Genomic DNA, 20,482 nt, shown 5'->3' with positions numbered 1-20,482 from the left:
AGGACAAATTTAAATTTTTTATCTCATGTAGAGCATTGCCGACACTCGTAAACGCTGTATGATCACGTAGAATTATTGCATTAAAATATAATCTGGCCCCGACACCGACTCGAGGGGGAATTGGGGGTAAATCGTTGAAGGTAACTGCAACTCTCTCTCTCGCACACGCTCAGCTGTTATGTTTTGTCTCCTCTGTTCAGAAAAGGCTATTATGACTGCAGATTTCTAATAAATATTAAAACGCTAGCTAAAGCAAGTTAAACGAAATATATAAGAGTTTGAAACAAGAAGATTTAATATAATAAATACAGATGCAATGGAAATAAATTAAACGATTTACTTGGGTTTATATATACCGTACTTTAAAATCGTTTTTTTTCTAAAAAAAATCGATGATTAAAAATTAAATGATAATAATTAATTACTTTTTCATAGTGATAGACACTATATATTTGAAAAGCATTTAGCTATGAGAGAAAGGGCTTCTATGGAAACTTACCTAATAAATATCTTTTCCCTAGATTCGTCTGATCTTTTTCTTTTTTCCTATGGAACACACTAGTCCTTTAGTTATACGCCTCGAGGAAGTTATAACCTTACCTCCAACACTTGTGTTCGACAGCAATATCGCGAGTAAATAAACCTTACTAAGCTAAACAAAATTACTTACTAAAATTCCTAGCCACGAATCGATTTTGACATTTAATTTAACGGAATTCTTAAGTCCGGTCCCGTGAAATAGTAGTAAAGCAGCCCGAGCCGAGACTCCCCCGGAACCCAGGAGTTCCGCTACCTTAAAACTTGTTGGTCTTAGACTCGGTTCCATCTGCGCCCTACCACCTCGTACCTGTGGAATCTTCAAATACCACTTACCAGTGAAAATCTGATTCCTATAATAAAGAATTTCTTAAAAACCATATTAAACTAAAAGACAATGAGCTATTTTCAAATAACGCAGCTTTGCAGGTAAGGACGTGTTATTTTTTATAAATAAGTCTCTTGGAAATTGACGCACAGTACTACGATCAGTTAGTATTGTCTCCTTCTCAGTTCTAGTTTCCAGACTACTCTAGTCTTTTGGCGGAATCGATAACAAGATCTCTCCATACTGTCCCAACATCAGCTTTCCTGGGGACAGTAAAAATAGAGTCCAGTTATTGATTTCACTTGATGAGACTGGCAAACGACCTCGCCGATCTTTTACAGTCTACCTTTCCTTCAACCAGTAGTTTGTCGAAGTTATCTGGTCATATGCCCAAAATAACATAGGACTTGATTGTTGATTAGAGCCCAGTCTTAATTATAAGATGATGATGAACATATATGTACTTTTCGATGTCCGTTGTATGCGTAACATTTTTTTTATAATTTCAATGTAGAGTATTTAACGACGCACTTACTTGGTTTAAATAATTTTATCATAAGTAACATTTTCAAAAGTTAATGCATCATTACGTTAAGTTGATTTTAAATAAATTAGCTTAAGAAAGTTCTTGCCTTAACCACAGGTAACACCGAAACCGGAAATGCCAGGTTTGATGGTATCAGTTACATAGGTAGTTCATCTAGCAAAAAACCAACACGTGTATCAGTGATTAAATTCACAATTTCCAATCAGTTTTATTTTACTAAATGTTTTTTTTTATCTGAATATTCTATTTTCAATTAATTTATATCCTGTCCCCGTGGTCTCTATAACTACATTTCAAAGATTAAAGAACAGGGTGGTATTAAATAATGATACTGTTATATATGTTCTGCAACGTGTTTCAATTGTCAGCCATGTCCCAAGAAGCATCTGTAGCGAAATAAGAGCTCAACAGATTAACAATTCAGTAAAATACATAGTTTAAAAACCCATGCCGAGGATCACAAGGAAGTTCTCTCTATTTAGTTACTGTATAGAAGTTTGAAGCGTTAGAGCTGTGGTAGCACAGCGGTAGAGGAAGACTTGACTGAAACTTGCAATCATAGGCCGTGGATTGTGTCCACGAGGTTCCACGACGATAGGCAACAGCGTCCTCTGCGTACTAAAATACCACACTGCGATCCTTGCAATGGGCGTGTATGGGCTGTAAACTGTAGACATAAACAAGACAAAGAAAACAAATTGACAACTTTTTATATATTGTTGGGATACCTTTTTATTGAATTTTTTTGATTACATTATCGGCTTAACGTTATAAACACTACCAACCTAAGGGAAAAATATTGTAACCAACATCTTTATATAAAAGAAAGTCTATTTAATGTAAGGATGAGGAACTGTAATATTTGTTTTAAAAAAGTATATTCAATCAACTAATGACATCTCTTGCGTTTGTGGTCAACAACTAAAATATTAAAATTTAATGACAGAGTGTAGTAATGTCTTACATTTCCATTGAGATAAATAGCGTTTAAAGATGAAATTCACACTAAACTAAATTCAAAAAATAAATATCAATAAACTAATGTCCTAATTTAGTAAATTTTCTTACAACTTCTTATGTTTTAATAATTCAGTCGCTCGTCATCGTCTCGCCATATTATTAAACATCACAGGAAGCCGCACAGATGCTACTACATGACCATAATGTCACATCAAACATTTTTAAATACACCACTTAAAGCGCTAAAGCTCACTCCGTAAACGCTCCTAATATGTCACAGTTAAAAGTATCGGCCAATAAACCGGCAATTAGGGTCGAGATGTGTTTTTTTCAGACATAAATAGAACGGCGGACGCATAATGTAATATCCTTGTTTGTTTCTAAAAAAGAATGCGAGCACTTAATTAAATGGATGCCTGTTTTTGATATTGCTTCATGGTTTCTTTTTTTTTTCAATACTTATACAGATTATAAGCTGCAAACTCTTTCTTTATTGAGTGTTAATATCATTAACTTATTTGCATATTCATATTCCTCAAAATCTTTAGAACAAAAATTTTAAAATATATGTTAAAAATAAAGGTAAAGAAAACAATAAAAAAATTAATTGCAACCCTCGACAATAAACATCATCCGACACGAACGTCGCCACGACGACCAGTCCTGTGCTATCTCTATCTAGTGACTTTCCGCAACCTTTACTATCTTGTCGATCCACTGAGGGTCGTACCCATGCTGCTACCTCTTGGTCGCCACTAGAGAAGCACTTAACAGTCACTCCCTTTAAACTGATAAGCGGAAATCGTCCTAGCATAGAACAGTTTTCGCTTATCATCATCATAATTAGAGACATAAGACTTTTACTGGTGGGCAGTGTTCCCTCGTAAATTTCTAACAGAACCGATTGTAGTGGTCTTTATCCAGTCTTTCAACGACTATAACAAGGCCATCTGTCCGCCTCATGGGTGGATATCCTGCGCTGCTCCAACTTGTCTCTGGTTTCCATTGCAAAAAGTTATAGCAAAGTTGCAGTGGCCAGGTCACATATGTTCTGCGCGCTATGTCCAACCCTCTGCTACTTAAAACTTACCATTTCAAATTACCGCTAAGCTATATCCGGTTACTTTCGTTCATCTAAGAATCACCTCATTTTCACTCATGTTCTTCAAATTATCATAACACTCGAAACGACTCGAGTAAACAAAAATGGATTTATCTAATAAACAAAATAATCCCTCATCCTCTATTTTCGTTATGATTCATAAAAGACGTACAATAGAAATTTAATCCTAGCTGTAAGGTTCCGCAGTTTTTTTTTATTATAATAACATTAATGTTATACTATCACTTTCAAAATTTACTATCACTTCAATGAGTAATAATCAAAACATATTTTATAACGAAACAGATATAATTGTTTACATTTAAATTCGACTTTATAGATGTACAATTATAATTTACAGAAACTTATATTAAACAATGTAATTAACATATATTTTTCATTTTTATACTAGATGTATCAAAAACACAGGATAGTCAAATAATTGTAAATGATGTGACGATTATGTAACTTATTTCAATTTAAATATGGCAAATCCTAATTAAATAAAGAACATACAAATTCTAATGGTATTTCTAAGATAGATTATTAGTGTTTGTATTTCCAAGCGGAGGATGTTTTTTATTAATATATTATGCTTTAACATTTATATATTACACAGTATAAACATCAATAATATTATTATGCTACTCTCACTTATATAATCCAGGACATAACCAAAAAACATTTGACTACGGGTCTCTACTTCTAACTATAATAGGGCCAAAACATAGGGTTCCAAAACTTCCCGAGTCGCAGGTGCCACGCGGCACCCCTCGCGGCAATTTGACAGACTATTAATCCGGATTTAGCAGGTTTTAACCGGATTAGGGGCGGATTTATCCAGTTCTAAGTGGTTTAACTGTGCTCTGTTTTCCCGACACTAGCCGTCGTCAGTTACGGTAATGATTTTTGAATTAATAAGTTAAATAAGAATTAAACCAATAAGATGAATAAAATAATTTCTTTGTTCTTGTCCGTTAATCTTTGCAGCTGAAGATCGCGACCTTCCTGGAAAGCCTTGGTCGAGAATTTAACAAGTTGCCTCTATAGGTAACTTTGATCTGCGCCCGGATAGGGTCCGCCCATCGGGTTGATGATGGCCCTCTTGGTCTTTCTTCGCTCTACTTTTCCTACGACAACCAGTTTATTAAGACTCGTTGGTTACCTCCGAGCGATATTCTCAAAGTAGCCAAGAATCCGTTTGTAGCTGATGAAAAAGAAATTAGTTTAAGTCTGGCTATTTACAAAAATCTTTAAATTAAAGTATTCAAAAGTAACTGACGGAATAATTGCAAAAAAGAGAGGTATATTATATTTACAGAGATCAAGTGTGACTAAACAAAGTACATAAAGGCGTGAGATGGTTGGAAAAACTTTAGTGTTTATGGCACATTTTATACGTAACAAATTCACCACAAATGTAAAAAAAATTACAACTTTCTTACCGATAAAGCAAAAAAAAGTGTACAAGAAAATGGTTGTACCCACCTTTTCCGTCGCCGCCATTTCAAGGTCGTTCCACAATAAGGGACATACATACAATATTTTATCACTTCGTAAGAAACCTTTGAATAAAGAGTGACTAAATTGTCTTTGCCCCAGTCAACTGCCTATGACAGAACGGAGAAATTGTTTTACAGCTTTATTCAATGTCACCACTTTACGGTAGTGCATTATTGTTATATTACAACCATAACGTAATTCCGATACTACCGCAATTTTGGGGACGTTAAAAATGGATGCTCCTTTTATTTCAAATTTTGTCTCTTTTGTTTCGTCGGTGACTTTGACGACCATCGTCATTTAACTATGTTAAAATTTACGAGAACTAACAAATACATAAGTTTATTATCGACCCATAAAGTCGTCAGAAGATATGAGGCAAAAACATAAAAATAATTATAGAAACCACAAATGTAATAACCTAACTTTAAAAAATAAAACAATAACATTTGCAGCAAAGACGCCATGTTTTTATGAATAGAAAATTCATGTATAAAAATTCGCACTGGAAGAAATCGTGTTTGGTGAAAGGTATGAAAGGTAAAGAAGCCTTTTGCACTAAATTGTTTTGTTTTTATATCACGTGATTTCTTGGTATACAATAGAGAGTGGAAGAATATAATTTTAATTACAAAATAAATTCAAGTTTGAGTTCATATTTTGTCCGATCTTAGATCCTTATTTTACGTATATTAATACCTAAAATTCTTAATATACGTGTATCCACACGAACTATATCTCGATCGAAAACTTTTTCTATTGAAAACTATCAAGGCTCTGAGTTATTACTACATCGTAGATTTTTGTAATGAATCAAAATATATATAAACATAGATTTTTTCGAAAAAATTCTTGAAATGTCATGACAGTAAAAATTTGTGTAGTTAGTTTTTATCTATGCAGTGAGAAAACATAATTAAAAAAGAGTACGACTTTATTGATTCTACCGAACCCCCAAACTTGCTCACATACAATATTCAACACTGGAGACCGGACCGTTACCTCACACGATTGCCATTTGTCGCAATAAAAAAAGGATTGTCTTCTGATTCCAATTTTGAATTCAATCTACGCGTGTCGGGTACCATGATTTTATTTTCATGACTGCTGTGGGACTGGCAGGTCGTCACCGAGGGTTGCGACTGACGAATTTTTTAATAATCAATGAGATGAAATCTTGTTATTATTTTTAGATGGCGACGAAACCGAAAGATAATGGACGCGCTACTATTTTTATGTCAACGAATTTTGACTAAAAATAAAAAGTAAAAAAATTAAGCTTAATATCAATTAATAGTAAAGAAAATATATATTCAATCTTTATGGTTTATCCATATATAGTTTATTCTCAATCTTCCGTCATCGTTTCAACCCATAGACACCCACTGCAAAGAAAAGATTTCCTGAAAGATATCTATATCTATGGGCGATATACTGTATCGCCACACTTGGCAGGCGGGTTGGTGATGGCAGTGAAGTGTTATGGTACTTAGAGGACGCCCATCTCTGGAAACTTGTTTGTGAGTGGCAATATCATATAATTAATGCATAAATTGTAAATTATATAAAATTTTATCCCAAAAATCGAACCAGCGACCTACAATCACAAGTTTCAGCCCTTTCCCTCTGGGGTACTTACTACTGCTGCTGTCTTTACAAATACCAATAATACTAATTTTAGTTTTTCATATTAAAAAAATAATTGTTTAAATGACATTGTCTTCCATTCTAGCTCACTTTGAATATGGGTACAGTGTCATAACATGTACCTTTTATTAATAATTAGAAATAAGAAAATGGTTATAATACTTCGTGTGACTTAGAGTTGTTTATCATACTTATCTATTTTTTTTATAATAAGCAGTACAGTATACACCACTATTGTTTTGGATGAAGTTAACTCTGTTAGCCCTGGGGCTTTTACTGCTTCATCAGAACAGAGCTCACGGAACGGAGGGTCCGTGAACTATTCAAACTTAGTTTCCACCGTGGATTTAAAAACTTCTGTTGGCTGTGTTATTTTACAGGAACAAGAACTTAAGTTCGAAGTAAGATCTATTTTTGTCGAGACCAGCATAAATATTATCACTGGCCCGAAATATTGATAACATAAGGTTGATGGTGAAACGAATCATAAACTTTTATACAATACCTGTAAATTGTACGAACAATTATAAGCATTGCTATCGTTTGTTCCCCAAACGTAATATTTATTGTCTTTATACCGGCATTTATTTATTTAAATATTTACATTCTGTTTCTAACAAGGAAGTGGTATTAAATATAAATGTAGTGCGTATTTCTTAGTCGAAAGTGGCGGTGCAATAATACCGGTACGCCATTACTTTTTCATCCGAGTCCGGGTCGTAAATACAGTTGGCAACCCGGCAACCGGCATCACGGATATTCTGGGGCAATCATCCTGCCATCTGCACTATTTTTTCCGGTGAAAATGTTGTAGTACCCGCAAGGGAGACCCCGACCTGTATTATACGTTTTATTTCGAAAGGGTTGGAGTTCCTTCTAGTTTAGAAGCAAAATTTTTTTTCATAACTTATTCTTTGTAACTTAGACTGAACATAACCGAATTAAAAATAACAATCATCATTTTACGCTATGGCCATTAAAAGTTGCCTGTTGAAAATTAAATTCTAATGTCCCTCTAGACAAATAATTATGGTCGCTCCTTCTACAGCCTATCTGCTACAGTATTTTAACATTACACTGATCAGGATGACTAATAACATGTAATATATCAACTGTAATTCTTCTTCATTCGCCTAACTTCTAACAGCTACTTACAAAACATTTTTTACACAGTTATTGTACGTATCACTTATACTATCAATTAAAAACCTGTGGTTGTTAAATAACTGATAAGAATGCTATTTTCTTATCAGTATGTAAAATGTTATAACTTTGCCTAGTAATATATTTTGATTTTCTGAACCTTCCTTTCATCGATTTATTCCTACGCTACATAATAGAAATTTTTATACAACAAGTTTTAATAAAAACAAAAACATCTTTTGGGCGAACAGTCAAAATAGTCAATAATGGATTATAAAAAAGAAAGGTTTTAGAAAAAAAAACCAGCATTTGAGGAAAGAAACATGTTGGTGTTCCGTGAAAATTTACTTTTATGGTTGCGTTAGAGACTTGGACCCTAATTGTTCAAAAACGTTTTATATTTTGTCAATAATGGGCGGCACCCCACCGGGCTACGTTGTTAATATTGCTACCAGTAGCAAATGATTAGTTTCGGTTGCCATTTCAAAGTGTAAATAATCTTTTATATAGATGTTTATAGTGTAGGTGACGATGACTAAACTATTTAGTTATGCTGACTCGTAAAATGAATTCAATAACAAAATAAGTTATAGAAAACTAGTTGTTCTTTCGGTCACGTTTTTAAAAGTTACCAGTAAACAGTAAATAGTTAATGTAGTGGTAAAGTGGTTTTAGACGAAAAATTTGACTTATTTATCTAAGATGTCATCAAAAGTATATTTAGTATAAAAATATGATTTTTCATAATATTAATGGTGGAGAAACTTGAGAAAATGTATACAAATTCTGACATTTGAAATTACAACATTTTAACAAGAATTGAAACAATGAGAAGTCATATAAATTTCTCATTGTCTGTTGAGAGACGCAGCCGAGCGTCATCGATAATATCTCGTTAACAATAATTATTACCATTCTTTCTCTTGACACAAGTAAGCCTAAAATAATATTACTACTCTACAGTGAATATTTTTATTATATAACAAAAACTATTCTAAAAGTGTCGACATTTTTGTTGTAGTAAATTAAAAACATAACCAAAAAATATGATTCCGTGCAAATATTCTGTTTTTGCCACAAATTAAGGCAGCCATATTGCAGCGTAAACGCCAAAATGTAGTGAGATTCCCGCCGAAATTAATGTCATTTGGAATCGTTCCCGTCTCGTTCGCCTAGACGCCGCGCGAATAAACGGCTATCATTATCCGAAAATCCCGCTAGCTAGCTTAACATAAAGACCTAAGCGAACAAACGTTGAAATAAAATACAATAAATTTTAAATGGTTAGTTTATTTAATTGTGAAATAATTTTAAATAAATAGCTCACTTTTTAAGTTATCTAAGGTCACCAGTATGTTTCGGAAATGCGTTCTTTATTCTTTCATGAGTTTTCATAATATGTATAAATATTGTATATGATATTAAATAATACTCATATCTCAACAAAGTTTTTCCTTTTCTTGTAATTAATTGGTTCTTATAATGCAAATTCGAGAATATTTTGTGTTATAAATTTTAAAACCGATTGGAATTATTCATAACCTCGTATTCAAATAAACGTACATAATTTTTTTACGTTAGTTCGCAATCGTCGTAACTACACAAAGTTAAATATTCGAAATTAGGGTAGTATTCCTCTTAAGTCTTAATAATCGTGTATAAAGGAAAATATTTACAAAATACGTTACATTGTAACGACATCGCCCGCTCAGCAACGCGCTGAATAAAAGCGGCAAAATTACAATATCAATGGCTGCAACCAGAAAAGCTTAAGCGCCCACTATTTTTGTTCTTTTCCAACCTCTCTTTTGCCTTATTTCCTTCTCGTCTACACTCACGGGGAAAAAGCGAGCGAAATACGACTATTCATTGTCGGATACGCTACTGAATCGCCCTCGGCTTCCATGATGGCTGATTATACAATACAATACGGTCGAAAACTCCGTAAACGCTTTTCACAGTATCTCCTGTCGGAAAACGACCGGGGACTTAGTGTCCGGAACACAGGAACGAAACGGGCTTTAATCTCCATCCCGCCATTGGTAGTTTCAAAAAAATAACGTAGCTCCCGATTGGTCAAAACATATTGCAAGCGACGCGTTCTTTATCATCGCAGATTAGAATCGTCGTATGCGCCATTTTCACACGAAAGCAAAATGTCGTGTGTCTTTCAGTATGGGGGTAATATAGAGCCATTTTCCGATTGACACGAAAACCTTTTAATCCATTACGTTTCTCGGTGGAGTTTATTAGACAATTATGCCTGTATTTCTTTTCCGCAATAAGTAGAAACCATTGGAGATGACATAAATGTAATAACAGAGCCATTTCAAAATGACATAGTGACAATGGTGAGATAACTTGTATAATATACTACATATGATATTAATCTGATTCTATTTAATTATTTATACACGAAGATGCTTATTTCGGCATAATTATCGTGTCCTTTTTTCGACGTAGGGTCACTGTCCTATTATCCTTTAAAAATTTAAGTTTAAAGGGGAAAGGGTGATGGTGCTTAGATCGAACTTTGTTTTAGGTAGAAAACTCAAGAGTTCCCTCAGGAGCCTCGGCTCAGAGCGCTACTACTTTGTTACCGGATTGTGAGGCCTACATATATCATCATTTAGATATTCAACACTTCGTCTGCTAGATCTGATATGTCTCAGTAGACCTGGAATTACAAAGAGGCATTGCATTTGTTCTTGTCGGATTCTTATAAGCATAAGAGTTCAACTGATTTTAAATTAGCGTTTTTTTAGACTATAAAATTTTTTATATGTGTGGCTCCGGGGGCCTTAAAATTCTGAAGTGGGCACCAGGGACCAGAGGCCGCACCGTAGAACATCCGCCCACAAAGTGGACAAACAACCGTTTTAAGGGCGTCGAAAGAGGCTGGTTGCAAGTCGCTTCCGACCGGTCTTATTGGAAATTCATAGAGGACGTTTTTGGTCACCTGTAGACGTCTTACTGCCGATAATGATAATAATAAGAGTAGTTATGAACAATACCTATATTCGAGAATTTGAATTAAAAAAGTCTGCACTGATTTACGCTTATCTTTAGTTCGGGTAATTCAATAAAAAAGTAAAACAGAAACATAGTGATGTTTGCACACCTCTGTTTTGCAGATGGATAAGATAGTTAATAGATGACCTTAAATACTCTTAAATTTATATTTAGCTGGAATTAACAATACCTGGTGCCTAAAGACGTGAAAAAATACCCTAATAATATACCATATCTATATTTTCCAGATTTAAATTTTCGCAAAGAAATAACCCCGCGTCGGCAGCAGGGCGATCATTTTTCACGTCGCTTCTCCATCGTTGGTAAATAATAGACCGCGTTGCCGCTCCGAGATGGGTATTCATGAAGCTTATTTTTCATTAAACACCATTTCCCCGTTATAATTGGCCTCTTAATATTTTTTCATTATTTCCAGGCAATAGAAGTCATAAGGATCGATGTTAGTTTTTATTTATTCATTTATTTATACACTTTAAATTAAAAATATCTTTATGCAGATAAACATTTTCACGCACTTTTGGATCGTCGATTACTTTAACATTATAAGCAGTAAGTCCCGAGCCCTACCACCGGCTCGGAACGCTGATATACTGAGAAGAGCCGACTAGAAACTCGAAAGTTGGTCTTTCAAATGAAATTTAACATTTTTTCAATTGCAAATTATAATATCAATCATTTAAATAAATCAACAAATAGAAACTCTTATCGTAGAGATTGTCGTATAGGCATATAACAAGAAGGTAGACGTGTAAGTATTATAAAAAATACGATGGTTATACGATAATGAAATTTAATCTTTAAAAATTTGTAGTCATTCATTGTTAAATTTATATATTATTTTTTTGTTCTGTAAATCGGAAAGATAGAACTAATGCAATGCATGAAATTTATTATATTACAATCTATAATAATTTATTAAATTATTGATATTTCTATCTTATTTTCCAATTAAACTACATTATTGTAATAACTCGCGTTTATCAAGAGATTAGTGCCAGAAAACAAAGTTTAAAAGAAATTATTATGAAATTGATATTCTTGTTCTTTTTGGTCGTTTGTCTTCATTGCTGAAGGTCGCGCTCTTCCAGGAAAGCCTTGGTCGAGAATTCGAACGAAACCCGTCATCACCCGCACAGAGTACGCCCATAGGGTTGGTGATAGCCCTCTAGGTCTTTACCTCTACTTTTCCAACAACAACCAATATAACGAGACTCTCTAGTTGTCTCCGAGCTTTAGCCGAAGTAGCTAGAATCCGCTTGAAAATATTCGCAATTTTCAAAACAATAGGTAAAAAAATATCATGTCATTAAATATATAGTCTACACTCGTTTTGCGGTTGTTCAGCAGGAAACCATTACTGCAAAGATTTGTCCCTTCTTCGAAAGTGAGGAAAATAAAAGATAGTTATGATCTATTTGATATTTATGTAATAATTATATAAAACGTAAAGGTTGTTTTATTTTTCTTAAATGGCAACACTACTCGACCCCGTCACTCTTTTGTGACAACTTCCGGTAAAAGGATTGAGAGTGGTGGGGTTGAAACAGCGTTTTGATTATTGAGTCGTGCGCTCGGTCAGTCGTTCGATAACCACCGAGGTGATAAGTTGTCTAGTGGAAACTATGCTAGTTGGCCGATAAGAGTATTAAAAGTGGAATGAAGATATTTACTGTACTGTGAATTGGAGTTTTTCTGATATTTATGTATATCTTATTATAGGCATATACGGTTGGAAGGCGTTCGAATTTGAAATCCAACGATGATAATTATCTATATAAAATATTGATTGATTAGTTGCCAGTATACACCTTTAATACTAAGCGTTTTCGCTTAAACCTTACTAATCTTACACAAGATTGTTGTCTCGTTTGTTGTTAATTAATGTATGATATTCGTTATCGAAAACTTAATGATTTCAGAAATAATAAATATCGTTATGATGATATAGTAAAAATAGGTTGATAAGTGCGCACGCTATTGCGTAGCACGCATTTACCTACTCGCCTGGCAAAAACTTATATACCTGCCGGAGTCGATTAATACAAATCAAAAATTTGATTTATACCTTTATTAAAAAAAAAGTATTATTTAATAACTTGATGGCATCATTGTATTTTCAAATAATGTTGAAAATTGTTTGCTATCTGTCCCTGTAGACAAATTGTTAAAATAAATTAATGTAACATATTTCAGAGTGATCGCCACATTATGATGTATAATTAGAAATAGATGTAATACCATTCTTCTTGCTGAAAATGCTTATCACTCTTCAATGCTTTTAAATCTTCAACCAATCATCCTGTATTTACAAATAAAAAACATGGTATCTAAAACAAATTTCACTTACAATTTATTTAGTTTTAAAAATCTGCACATTTTCCATAAATATAATAAGTCCACGTTTTAAGATTTTACCGCATTGTACCCACTGCGTGGTCACTTCACGAGGATGTAGTTTTCCCCCGTTTATACCCTTATCATTTATTACAGCGTTATCTTGCTTGAATCTATTACAGATATATTTCACATGGCGTATTATTACGGAAGACATGTGAACGATGGTGCAACGTGCACATAAACTGTTCCGCTGATTGCATAAAATGTTTGATGGAAAATTCTAGAACGTTTATTCGTAATGTAGATGCGACTACTATTTTAATAATGGTCTATATTTTTGGCACGTTGTTGTGTTGTTACGCTTGAGTTTGATTGTCTTACGAAGTATGTTTTATTATACTTGTGTTTTATTAACATTAGGACATATGTATGTCCATGTGTGTAATGATGTGTTATATCTGCTCACAATATCTTTAAAACATTTTTTTAGTGGACAGAATATGGCGGCTTCATATATACATAACAATAACTAATACATGTTACTAATATAGTAACATTAATTTTGCAAATAAACGAGTTGATTTGATTTTGGAATTCCTACTTTTAATGAACAGAAATCATTGCTGTTTGTACTACAAAGCAATGTAAGATAAACAGATTAAAAATTGTAATTTCCACATTGTCAATAAAGGTAGAATAAAAATATTAATGTAACCGTATATTAAAAATTTACGAGCCAGTGTTCATTTATATATGAAATTGACACAACATGAAATTTGTTACATTTAAAACTTATTAGATTTTCTATATTGTACTCATTCAGTGTAATTAAATTATCCTAAAACTTTTAAAAAGTAGATACCATTTTTACCCAATTCGCGTTTAATATATTCTAATCAAAAATTTAATAATAATGTTGTAATTTTCATAATACTAAACTAAATCTTAGTTCTAAATAGAATATATGACTTTCTTTTCTCCTTTATTACATTGTTTCGTCAAGGTACACGTATTTAGAAGGCAGCGATATTCGAAAGTTTTTTTAAAGCTTTTATGCAGACTATAATAAATATCAAGATTGTTATGACCTGACTCTCTAGGGGGTGCAAGAAGCAGGGCTCTGAGCAAGCTCGAGGGCTTGAAAAGCCTTGGTTCGAGCCCGTACACACTACAATTTCACCGAACTGGGATAATGAGATGGTGAAATTCCATCGTAAATGAATATAAGTTATATATTACCTACCAAATCCAAATTTGTTCTCTGAACCCAACTAACTATTGTCGGTGTAATTTGAAAATATATTCATTTGAAATAAATACGAAGAATAAATTTATTAAATTAGATTAAAAAATATTATGGACAGCTTTAACACCTATAAGATCTACAATATGAAAATATACGTTTAATAGAACGTCCACAAATAATCCACTCCGGGGGGAGTTTTATTCTTAGAAAAAGTAATGATTTTACCAAATTTCATATCTCTAGACCTTATGGTTTTAGAAACATCGTGATGAGTCGGTACATACGTGAAAATCTTATATTTATATGTAGATGAAAAAAGACAATCGAAAAAAATCGTAAAACTCAAAAAATACCGTTTAAAGAACTTTCTAATTCAGTTATAAATATAACTCACATTAATAAAAGCACTTATACTGTATAAAATATAATCTCGCAGACATTTTTATTTACTGTCGCCCTACTCAGAGAAAGCACTTTTTCTCTTGTTACACGCTTATCATTTATTACTCTCTTATCTGACGGAGATATATGGCGTATATTTGTTATTACAGTATTATCATGCGAATATTCAACTGTAATATTGTGCGACTAGTCTGAATAAAAGTGTCGTCCAAAAAGTAATAAAAGAGAAAACGTTCTGTAGATAGCGTACAAGATGTCCATTAAATATATTTCTTTGAGTTCGTATTACACGCTTTAAGTGTTCTCGGAGCTTAGCTGCGAAATCAAATGAGAGATATGAGGAGATCCTTGGAAGAATCAAGGTCACTGTCGTAGCTCGAAGAATCGCTCTTCTCTAAGTAAGTAGCAAACGTACAACTGACGGCTTTTGGGGACGAAAAACAAAACCCGGTTGACGCAGTGTGGGCAGGCGCCCCACTTGGTGATCCTACGACATAGTTAAGGTTGCAGGAAGAGGCTGGATGCGGATAGCTTAAAATCTGTCATCGTGGCGATATTTGGACTTATGTCTTGCATTGGGCGCCTATCGGCTAATGTGATAATAATGAAACGTTCTTCAATTGAGTTTTGATTTCTTTTAATATACTATCATAATAAAGATTACCATTTTATAGGTCACCGTTGCTCAACGAACCATGTAGAGGTCTATGCATGGTATCTCTCTTCAAAATCGAATGATGATTCGTAGACAAAAGAAATTAACTAACATAGCTCAGCGGATTGCAAAGTTGAGGTAATAAACACATCACACAGCGCGCAGAACAATAGAGGGCAAGCTGTTTCTAATTGGCGTTATTGGAAAACTATATGGGTGGCCGTCCAGTAGTCGGCGTCCTATCGCTAAAGTTATTATACTATTTTATCTCCAACCGTAAATCGTTAGAGTGCAAACTTTATGACAGTAATAATTATAATTGAATTAGTTGGCCCAACAGATTTCCTAGTTTAAAAAGTTCACAAATCCTTCATGGGTCTGAATGTACGCATATATAATAAAATTTATGAAATCATTAGTTTTAAATCTGTAAATTAATAAATAAATTTTCTATCGTATAAGAGTTTTTAGTTGATCGAAATGTGTGGAAGTTGGTTTGTGACTCATATACATGATTGATATTATAATGTACACATCAAAAATTGTTACATATCATTTAAAAGGGCAACTGTTGGGATTCTGACATTATATTTAATTTATACAGTTCGCACGCAAGATTTATATAACAGTGTTATTACGTATTCATTGTAATGATTTATGAACAATTTTTTTTGTTTGATTACATTCTAACAAGTCTTTTTTCGTTTACTCTGTGGTTTGTTTCACGTTTAGAAGTTAATTATTATTCATATACAGGTATAGATTATATGGAACTTTATTCCTAGCTAAACAATTTGTTCATTAACTTCAAGCGTTATGGATACCCCACATTGTCTTTAATTTTTAATAATTAATATATTTTTTTAATATTATTTAAATATATTTTTATTATTAAATTTTTAATATTTGATAAATTTTTTTCTTTCATAGATATGATATTGCATAAATTAGAAATGAAGTAATAAAATGTTAGTTATTTAACTTGTTGGTTCCTTTGGGAACCTATGTGATCTTTAAATTTAAATAAAAACCGAGATGATACATAATTTTGTATTTCCTTTTAGAGATTTAGATCTTTACTCGGCGAGTGTCGGACGAAAAGTGGAGTTTTATCCTCGCTTAGCCGCAACAAACTTTTTTTATAAATTAAAAAGATAAACCTCAGCAGTACATTCCAATTTATCAATGAAATAGTCATATTAATATAAATAATAATAAAATAATGCCTGTATTGTAATATATTGAAAACATGCAAAATTAAATACCGAGCACTTATGGAGCTATTAAACAAATATAGTATATTGAAATGACTAGCCATTATACATTGCGCAGGACTCTGGCGTATAGGTGAGGTCACATTTCTTTTGGAATCGTCGATATGCACAGGATATATTCCATTCTATTCATAAAGTGGGTACTAGCGTATATCATACCCGCGATCTGCAAGACTACAATTCTTAAACACTGAGCTGCCACTGCTACTTTGATATTGGATATTTCATTAAGGAAACCTTTTTAATTCTTTATAATGAAATTTATAAAAACTAATGGAAAATAAACTAAGCACAAGTAAATCGATTTCACTTATATCTTAATAACGCATCAGTGTTCGTAAATTTTATGTTAATTGATACGCCAATGCACGATTACGTGCCAAGTGTACTTTCTAAATCAGTTCAATTTCGCTTTCAAAATTTTGAACATCGCTTTAAAATCTTGTGACTTCTTTAAATGAAGACTATGTAGAATATTGTAATATAAAGGATGATTGGTTATATGTGTAAGAGCTTTAAAAATATTTATTTGCCGGCAATTACCATTGGTTTCAGAAATAACAAGCAATGTAATGAATATATAAACTTTGTATATAATTGGCCTGTCGAATTCCAATAGAAAAAACATATTTCAATATTTGATTGAAGGTTACAAAATTATAGTAATATAAACCTTTTATTTTTGTCTCGCTGGTAAATCCTAAATCGGGGTCCTATTATTGCAGGGGACAAAGGAAAAGCTATGCCAAACTTGTACTGGATAAAACCACACGTTATATTTTACGCCTTTTGTTAAAATTACATGAACGCTTTATTGTACTAGGGTAGTTTCATCGGCATAGTGGTAGACCTACCTACGCCGCCTCTGCCGGTTCAAGGTCGTCACTTGAGAAGCTTCCTGCTCCAACGGCCGACGGATGCACTCCGTTCTCTGCCTGAGCAATTCTTCGAGCTACGTCGATGACTTCCCATGACCTTGGCTATATCGTACGACTTGGGGGACGGCTTACCCGCGCTAATATAATATAATACGCAAATCTCTGCCATATGAATATCTCGCGTTCATATAAGTCGGTATGTATAACTCTAAATGGAAATATAATCCGTCTCAATATTTTCGGAAAAAAGGGCAATTGAACCTATTGTCCATCACAAAAATTACTTTGGAAAAGTGTATGCAGACCAATTGTCTTACCATGTTATATACGGTTACAATTGATATCTATGTCGTAATTAATATTAATTGCCGCACCTAATCCTGCAATACTTATTCTACCTGAGATTTTTTGCTGCATTCTTTTGTTCTTGCCTTGTCTGCGTATACCAATTTACCTCTAAGATACTCGCGGAAACCTTTCATTAGCCTTACTATTTGTTTCAGTATTTATAGAATAAGTAATCAAATATAAACGGTATTGTTTTCTGTACAAATGAAAGACAATAAAATGGGTTTAAGGAATTTATTCTCATAAAACTTAAGGTATTTAAATGAAGCAAATTATATTACATTTTGTTAAGTATTTTTACAACAGAGCTGTTGGATACTTAATACATAAGGTAAAGAAAGCTCTCATGTTGTTTAAGTTTGTTTTTAATTATAATTTTATATTTTGGGTAGACTATTGTACAACTCTTCAATGAGAAGTGTGGTAAATGAGCCAAAAGATTTACCCGCCCATCAATCAGCCTCACCTTGAATCCCAGCCGATTGCCACCACGTAGCTAATACATCACCAGGTTGCTACAAGTCGGCTGGATAATGCGCAGTTGCCCTAATTAAGCCAACTGCGCATCGTCACCGCACGCAATAAAGGGGATGTTTCACCTTATTAAGCGAGATTTATTGGCACACAATTAATAAATGATTGGACACAATTTTGTTCTTCTTTCTCGTTATTTTAAGACAGCGGTCACTCCATAAAGCATTGTAATTATGTTATTATATTTATATCATGTATTGCAACCAAGCTTAAACATAATTATTGTGTTTATCGATCGAGACTACGAATAATAAATTATACTTATTGCAATATATTTAAGCTAGGCATTGTAAGTAATTGTAGACTCAAATAGATTGTGACAAAATATTTTGTAATATATAGCATAAGTGTACGTGCACTTTCGCTTCACATCGCTAATAAGAGAAAAGAACAAAAATTTTGAGTTATGCGCAGTTTAAAAATGAAAATATTTCCTATCGACCATTTCAAGTTTTCTTATAATATATGGATTTTAATTTTTATTTAGAGCTATCACAAAATTAACATTTAAAATGTTAATTATTGATGACCGGCCACATTTTCACTTCGTTGACCGTAGTTTCCACATTTTGTCCTCTTAGCACACCGTGTGACCAGGCCATCGCCACTTTGATCTAATAGTCTGGGTCAAAGCGTCATGAGTGTTAGTTATACAAATTATATATAAACATCAGATTTTTTGGATTCTTTAGATATATTGGAATATAATAGTCTTTTTCCATTAAGCATGATAGCTAAGTTATTATAAAAAGAGCGGAAGCATTAGACACCGCATAAAGTTTTTGAGCGGTAAGACTGGAGAGATCGCGCTAGATAACACGCACGAGATATTTGAAAACAGACAGCTTGACGTTTGTATACAGGTCTTACTTACTTAATCTGTGTTGATGTTGTTGCTGTTAGCCAGAGGCCTTGTACAGCTTCATCCAAGCTAAATTCACGAACTTAAAGTCTACAGGAAGTGACTCGCGGCCACTATGGATTAAAGTTGATCCAACTAGAATTTTGTTATTGCCTGATATTTTGGCAAATATAGGTCGAATGTACGATTTTAAAATTACTTAAAAAAATATCTGAGTCAAATTTATTAAGAAATATCTATTAAATAAAACTACTGTAATATGAGGATTAAATTTACTTTTCAAAACGAGAATCGTCGCCGCAACCATTGTTTGCAGTCAATTTCATGTTTTCATATTATAATAAAAGACATTATGTTCATAGTCTATTACATCATACTGTATAGTACTACATTGACAAGCGCTCGAAGAAAGTTTTTTATTTACTCGAATAGATAATTTTGCATTAATGTTATCATTACATGATCTATACGCTCCGTCCAGTTATTAAAATGTTACGTCTTTTCCATTTATATTTTAACAGTGCCTACTTTTTTAAATATAAAGCACGAAGTTTTTTCAACAACTTCATCATTTTTACATTTAACAGGCGATGTTTTGTTCGAAGCCGTCGTAAAACGTATATCGATACCGTATACATTATTAATATAAGTTACAGAACAAGCCGCCGTAGACGGTTGACCCGTACACCAACACGTGATCACATTAGATAGAACCTAGCTAAAGTTTATTTCCGATTCCTCTTTCAGCGCTTACGTTTACTAATAATCAGGCAATAGAAGCCGTCCAAATCGAGGTTCGGCATTTTCAAGTACCCTTGATTCGGGACGCTAAACACTTTTTGAATGAACGGCCCATGCAGAGGTCCCCTCTCGGAAGTCCTTACACTAGGTCACTCCATGTAGCACCAGACTAAAGGATTTAAAAGCTCAGCGGCCTTCCAATCCGGAAATGTACCGGTCCGAGCCGAAGCTACCTATTTGCTACCAATAAAAGCTCTTTAGTCATAAAAAATTACGGATAAATATTCTGCGAATCTCATGGGTTTGATAGCGTACAATACCTAAATTGAGGTATTTTATTAAAGTTTAATTTAAGTATACATGAACGTTAATTTTGTTAATTTGCGCACATTATTTACATTTAAA

This window comes from Battus philenor, unplaced genomic scaffold, assembly GCF_028537555.1.
Source record: "Battus philenor isolate CCGP_79_NKW_IND1 unplaced genomic scaffold, ilBatPhil1.0.hap1 SCAF_20, whole genome shotgun sequence".
Taxonomy (NCBI): Eukaryota; Metazoa; Arthropoda; class Insecta; order Lepidoptera; family Papilionidae; genus Battus; species Battus philenor.
This window is presented reverse-complemented; position numbering follows the sequence as displayed.